At 47.9% G+C, this 6197-nt stretch overlaps 1 long non-coding RNA gene across 1 annotated transcript in view; it reads left to right on the top strand.

Annotated features, from left to right (window-relative positions):
- The window catches only part of LOC145419591 (uncharacterized), a 110306-nt gene that overhangs the window by 68907 nt on the left and 35202 nt on the right, over window positions 1-6197 (top strand). The window lies entirely within an intron of this gene.

Below are 6197 nucleotides of genomic sequence, written 5' to 3'. Positions count from 1 at the left end.
AGGTGAATAGCCTACACTGTGTGTGCCTGTACATTACCTGTCCTTTATTACCTGCACACGTGTCCTGGTCATTAGCTGCTAGCTAACTGTGTAAGGCTGTCATGGATCTGCAGCTCTGTCCACCATCTCAGGGAACAAGTTTAAGAAATCTTATCGAGTGATATATCACATGAGAGGAGAGAGCTACCGCACAGATTTTCATTATTTTAATATGATGCTCTACGACGTTACAACGATACCAGAAAGTTCCTCAAAATTACACACAGCACAGATAAAATCTCAAAATTTTATAGAAGCCAAACATTTCCGCAGATTTTGCTCCAAGCATATGTGTAAATATCATAAAACTGGATAATAAAACGGAGGCTGCTCAGCCTGAGCTGAAGGCTCTGAGTCTGAACAGACAAAAAGTCACCGTTTTGGTTTTAGGACGTCTTTCAGCTGGTGGAGGTCAGTCGGGTGGACAAACAAGCCCATCTGGGGTCAGCTGACAGGGTCACGTGACCAGAGCCTGGACGACCTGTTACGAGTGGAACAATGAAAGTTTTCTCTGACGGACAAACAACAGAGTGAGAGTGTGTGAGCGCAGGCGAGGTGTGTGTGTCCACTGGTTTCATCAGGAGGTCACTCCAGTTTCTCCCCTTTACTTTGATCACATGATCAGAGCACCACATTGTCAGCTGAGCACTGACGAGTACTACAGACTACTTCAGTGTACTGAGAGGTACTACAGGGAACCACAGTGTAACAGAGATTTATGCAGTACTTGTACTGGCATTTTGTTTTCGGATGAATTTCTGGAACGACAGAAATCTGCGGACCTCTCTGCCCACTCTGATTGGTGGGAACAAACAACATCGCTGTCATGTGACCTTTAGGAGACCTTCAGACTGCGTAGGTCACACTGACCTCAGATCATAAGGTCAAAGGTCACGGTGATAGAATCACAGCCTCCTCTGTCTGCATGGGGTCTGTTCTGAGCTGGCTTGAGCTTCTTCTGCTTCTCCTTCGGTTCGATCCACACTGTGGACAAGCGCACGCACCTGTGACTCACCTGTGCACAGATGCTCTCTGTCATCAGGCTCTCTGAACGCTGACTCAGTGAAGCCCTTTCATATCCACAGCCTTCAGTCTCATCTTTAGAGGAAGGTTTAAAAGCTCAAAGACAGACATCAGCAGTCTTCTTGTGGTGTGTGTGTTTGTGTGTGTATGTGTGTCACAAAATGTACTTGATAATGAGGGTGGGAAGTTGCAATAATCCCCCCAAGGACCAGAAGCAGACAGAAATGGACCCAGGAAAATCGGACCATCCGCAGCCACCAAGAGTACCGAAGACCCGAAGCCACACATCTCTGCGATATCCACCTGCCTATCCCAGCAGGAGAAGGAGGGAGGCTCCAGATGTGGTGGCAGTCCCAGACAACCAGTGGCGAGAGCAGCCGAACTCGCCAGAGGACGGCCACCCCAGTGCGAGCCGGAATCAGGGTTCCAGGGATCCAGGCACCTATAAACCGCCCGGTACCTGGCAGGTACCTGGGAGCCCCCTCCCAACATATTTAAGATTGAATCATTAACTAATGGCAGGACTTCAGACATGAGAATGACACCAACAGAATGATCTGCCATTTGACTTTCTTACTTTTCCCTATGAAGCACCGTTGCCTGTGGGAGGGCTTCCAGGAGATTCCACAGCTGTTTCTGTGCAGGTTCATCCATCCATTCTTTTCCACTTATCAGGGTCGTGGGGCATGGGGGGGCTTACCAAAGGCTGAGAAGCAGGGTACACCTTGGATAGGTCGCCAGTCTGACGCAGGGCTAACACAGACAGCCATTCACACCTACGGATAATTCCAAATCATCGATTAAACTAACCCCACTAACTGTGTGTGTTTAAACTGTGGAAAGGCCCCGGCCACATGGTGCTTTATATTCTAAGGTAAAGCAAGCATTTGGTGACAGTGGGAAGTAAAATCTTCCTTTTAACAAGAAGAAACCTCCGGCAATACCAGGCTCAGCGAGGGGTGGGCGTGGTTACAGGAGGGAGATAATAATAATAATAATAATGGATTGGATTTATATAGCGCTTTTCAAGGCACCCAAAGCGCTTTACAATGCCACTATTCATTCACTCTCACATTCACACACTGGTGGAGGCAGCTACAGTTGTAGCTACAGCTGCCCTGGGGCAGACTGACAGAGGCGAGGCTGCCATATCGCACCATCGTCCCCTCTGGCCAACACCAGTAGGCGGTAGGTATCTTGCCCAAGGACACAACGACCGAGACTGTCCGAGCCGGGGCTCGAACCAGCAACCTTCCGATTACAAGACGAACACACAATCGCCACGATCGCCCCTAGATAGGCGATTTAGTCATTATCATACCTGCACACAGCTGCACAGGTGCGGCTCTGCAGGAATCATTGACAGAGTCAAACTGAGTTAAAGCTCAGTCAGCAGCTGTAGTACTGCACAGAGTACTGCAGTACTGTAGTGTAGTGCTGGGTGTCATACAGTGTATGATACAGTATATAGTAGTAGTACTGGTAGCTCTTTATGTGTTGACTGTCCAGGTTCACTTTGTGAGGACGTGCAGTGAGCATTCCTGCTCCCCTGCGTGCCTACCCTCTCTGGGACTCCTCCTCCTCCTCTGATGGACGAAGGAGGTCCTGGGAAAAGGTCGTGGTTTTTGGTTCAGACTGATTACCAACCCCACAAATCACCACAGACACTTTCATTAAAGGAGCATCTCCTCTAAGATGAGGAGGCCGAAGAGGAGTCAGGGAGACGCCACCACGTCTTCCTCTTCGTCCTGCTCCTTTCACATTTTCTCCCACAGTCGGGCCTTTTAGGAGTCCTGGATCAGCTCTGGCTGTTTGGGTTCAGTCCAGACCTCCGAGCTGTTTGAAAGGAGGCCGGAGCGCACCCCCGCTCCCCCTCCTCCTCCTCCCGTTGTCAGCAGCGTTAGACTCTCAGAGCGTCTTTCAACAGGGAAGAAAAGAAAACGGTCTTCATGAAGAAGGCCGGCTGGTTTCAGGAAGTAAGGGGGGGCACAGTGAAGGAGTCTTTGTGTCGGCTGTTTTCCGCCCAGCGACCACTGATTCATATTCAAATGGAGTTCTGAATGGACACACACAATGATGTCATTCGAAAGAAAGAGAGAACTCAGTGGGAAGAACGTCATGTGACATGTTAGTCACATGACGTTCTACAGAACAGAACCATCTGTACAGCATCTCCTCAGTGGTCCAGCTGCCTCAGCCAGCTCTGATTGGATGATCTGGGGTTTTATCAGGTGGGTGGAGCCACCAAAATTGACTGAAACCTATTGGTTGGTTTCTTGATGACCTTTGACCCTGCACAAACAGTGTTGCTGAGGAACAGAATGAAGCTTTTTAGGACGCCCGTCCTGATAAAGCCTCCCTCCTGTCCCAGCAGCAGGGAGAACACGTTCAAGGTTCAAGGTTCAAGGTTCTTTATTTGTCACATGCATAGTTATACAAGTATAACACACAGTGAAATGTAGCCTGACACGCTCCTCGACATGCGCAAAAATGGGGGGGCGGGGGGGGGGGGGGGGTAGAGGAAGAACATTATGTATATATAGTATATACACTGGGTGAATGTGCAGTAGTAGCAGCAAGCAGGTGAATTCTGTACATTAATATGAATAGACATCTGACTATTTTACAGGATAGACAATATAAACATATTTAAAATTAAAGGATTTGAAATGTACATTGTGCCTTGGTTTAGTGTCTGGAAGAGTCCTGACTCAGTCAATTATAGATGATGTGAGAGGGCGGGTGTGTGTGTTTAGGGCACGGATGGCTTGGGGATAGAAGCTCCTCTTGAGTCTCTCTGTCCTTGCCCGGAAGATGCGGAACCTTCTACCAGATTGCAGAAGTTGGAACAGTTTGTTGCCAGGATGGGACGGGTCCTTCAGTATCTGCTCTAGTCCGGCATCTCCTGGTGTAGGTGTCCTGAAGCGGGGGGAGAGCAATCCTGCAGCAGCGTTCTGCTGTACGGATCACTCTCTGGAGAGCTTTTTGGTCCTTCACACAGCTGTTCCCAAACCACGATGTCATGTTCTGTGTGAGGATGCTCTCCACAGCGCCTGTATAGAAAATCCTGAGGATCTTTGGAGAGACCCTGAACTTCCTCAGTTGTCGTAGGTGATACAGGTGCTGCCTAGCCTTTTTGGTCTGGACCTGAATGTGGGCAGCCCATGTCAGGTCTGAGGAGATGTGGACACCAAGATACTTGAAGGACTGCACCCTCTCCACTGGAGCTCCATTGATGATAATGGGCTTGTAGTCTCTGTGCTGACCCCTTCTAACGTCCACGTTAGACTTCATGCAGTAAATTGTGTCACATTTACATAACTCGTTTAAATACTCTCCTCCTGGGAGTGAAACAAACACATGTGCATAAGGCCCAAAATGTTGCTGTTCACAGCTGTCGGGACAAACAGACTCTGAGCCTCTGCAGGAACCCTGTGTTTGTTCTCTGCAGACATCAGTGACTCTGACCCCAAATGCTCCTCTTCCTTCCAGCCTCTGTAGTGCACGATACATTCACAGGCTGCTCTCATTTATATGACCTCCAGAAGATTTGCGTTTTGTAGTCCATCTTCTGGATATTGTAGTTTCAGCACGGTGGACACGCAGCATCCCATTGTTAAGCAGAGACGAGTGTGAGGTCGTTCCACTTCTCAGCGCACCGCTCTGCACTTCTCCTCACCTCCTCTCTCAAGCTCTCGAGGCCTTTAAACCCAGAGTTCAAATAAATCAGCCAGGCCCTCTGCAGGGGAGCAGGTGAACTGTCAGAAAGGGAAACTGAGCCACTTCCTGCTGCAGACGTCATTTCCTTGAAAATCATAATCAATAACTGGGCATCAGACAGAGGTCGGGATGTCAGAACAAGAATTCAACCGGCAACTGTGAGGAACCCGGACAAACACATAGACACAGATACACACACACAGATACACGCACACACAGACACACACACGTGTGTGTATTCATATCCTCATGGGGACATCTCATTGACTTAACCCTTCCCTAGCCCAGGGGTCGGTAACCTGCAGCTCGGGAGCCGCATGCAACTCTTTGGTCCTTATACTGCGGCCCCGCGTGGTTTGGGTAAAATAAATGAGAAGTGTTTAGCTGAAGTGTATTTTATTTGTGTTTAGTTCTTTTTTAACTTGTAGTTCTACATTGGAAGATTATTGTGATATTGAAATATAAAAATAAAATTATATTTCATTGCTCAAAATAAGCGTCACACTGGCGGAAGCCGGTGTAGCCGCCGAAACGCTGTGCATTTATCGAGACTTTCGACCCCAGGTAGGCCAGTTATGGATCTTCGGATCCACATTATGTCAGCAGCTGTTCTCCACCGTGAACTGTGTTAAAAACAAACACGCTCACGCCTCACAGACGACAGCTTACAGTCCTGTAAAGATGAAAGTGACTTCGTACAGCCCTGATCTGCAGACGCTGTGCGCAGAGGTTCAGGAGCAGAAGTCACGGCAGGCCCGACGATGTTTGCATGAACACGTTTTTCAGCACACGGTTGCTGTACGCACACAGCAGGCTGTAGCTTTGCAGCTCACAGCCCGACACACACCAACACAACAGCATAGAGAGCACAGACTTGTGATTTTGGGTGCCGCTCAGGTGCATCCGACTCCCTGCAGCGGCGCTGCAGACTACGCCCCGCCACACACATTAACATGGTAAAATACATATTTATGCAGAATTTTGCAATATTTTTTTTAGCAGCATAGTGTTTTTTTCCAATTATTTTTTAACATTCAGGTCAAAGCTCCAAAAACCCAAAGGCGATACAAGGGTGGCGGCTCTCAACAGTTTTTCTTTGCTACATGGATCATTTTAGTTCAGCTTTTAAATTCATGTAAGAGACCTTCAACTGAGTGTCTTTCCTTTTTGTTATATTTCTTTAAGAGTTCAAAATGTGTTAATTACATAAATAAAATGTAGTTTTCTCTGTAGCACTTCATGGATTTCATAAGCAACACACCTTAGTTGCTCACACAAAGCATAAAGGTAAAAAAACAATGTATACAGTGTTATCTTCATTTTAGATGTCAGAAAGTATTTGTGGCTCCCAGTGTTTTTGTTTGCGTGGAAACCGGGTCCAAGTGGCTCTTCGGGGGTTAAAGGTTGCTGACCCC

Source organism: Astatotilapia calliptera, chromosome 13 (genome assembly GCF_964374335.1).
Source record: "Astatotilapia calliptera chromosome 13, fAstCal68.1, whole genome shotgun sequence".
In the NCBI taxonomy this organism is placed as follows: Eukaryota; Metazoa; Chordata; class Actinopteri; order Cichliformes; family Cichlidae; genus Astatotilapia; species Astatotilapia calliptera.
The sequence above is the reverse complement of the archived record's forward strand: the minus strand, read 5'-3'. Positions and strand labels throughout refer to the sequence as shown.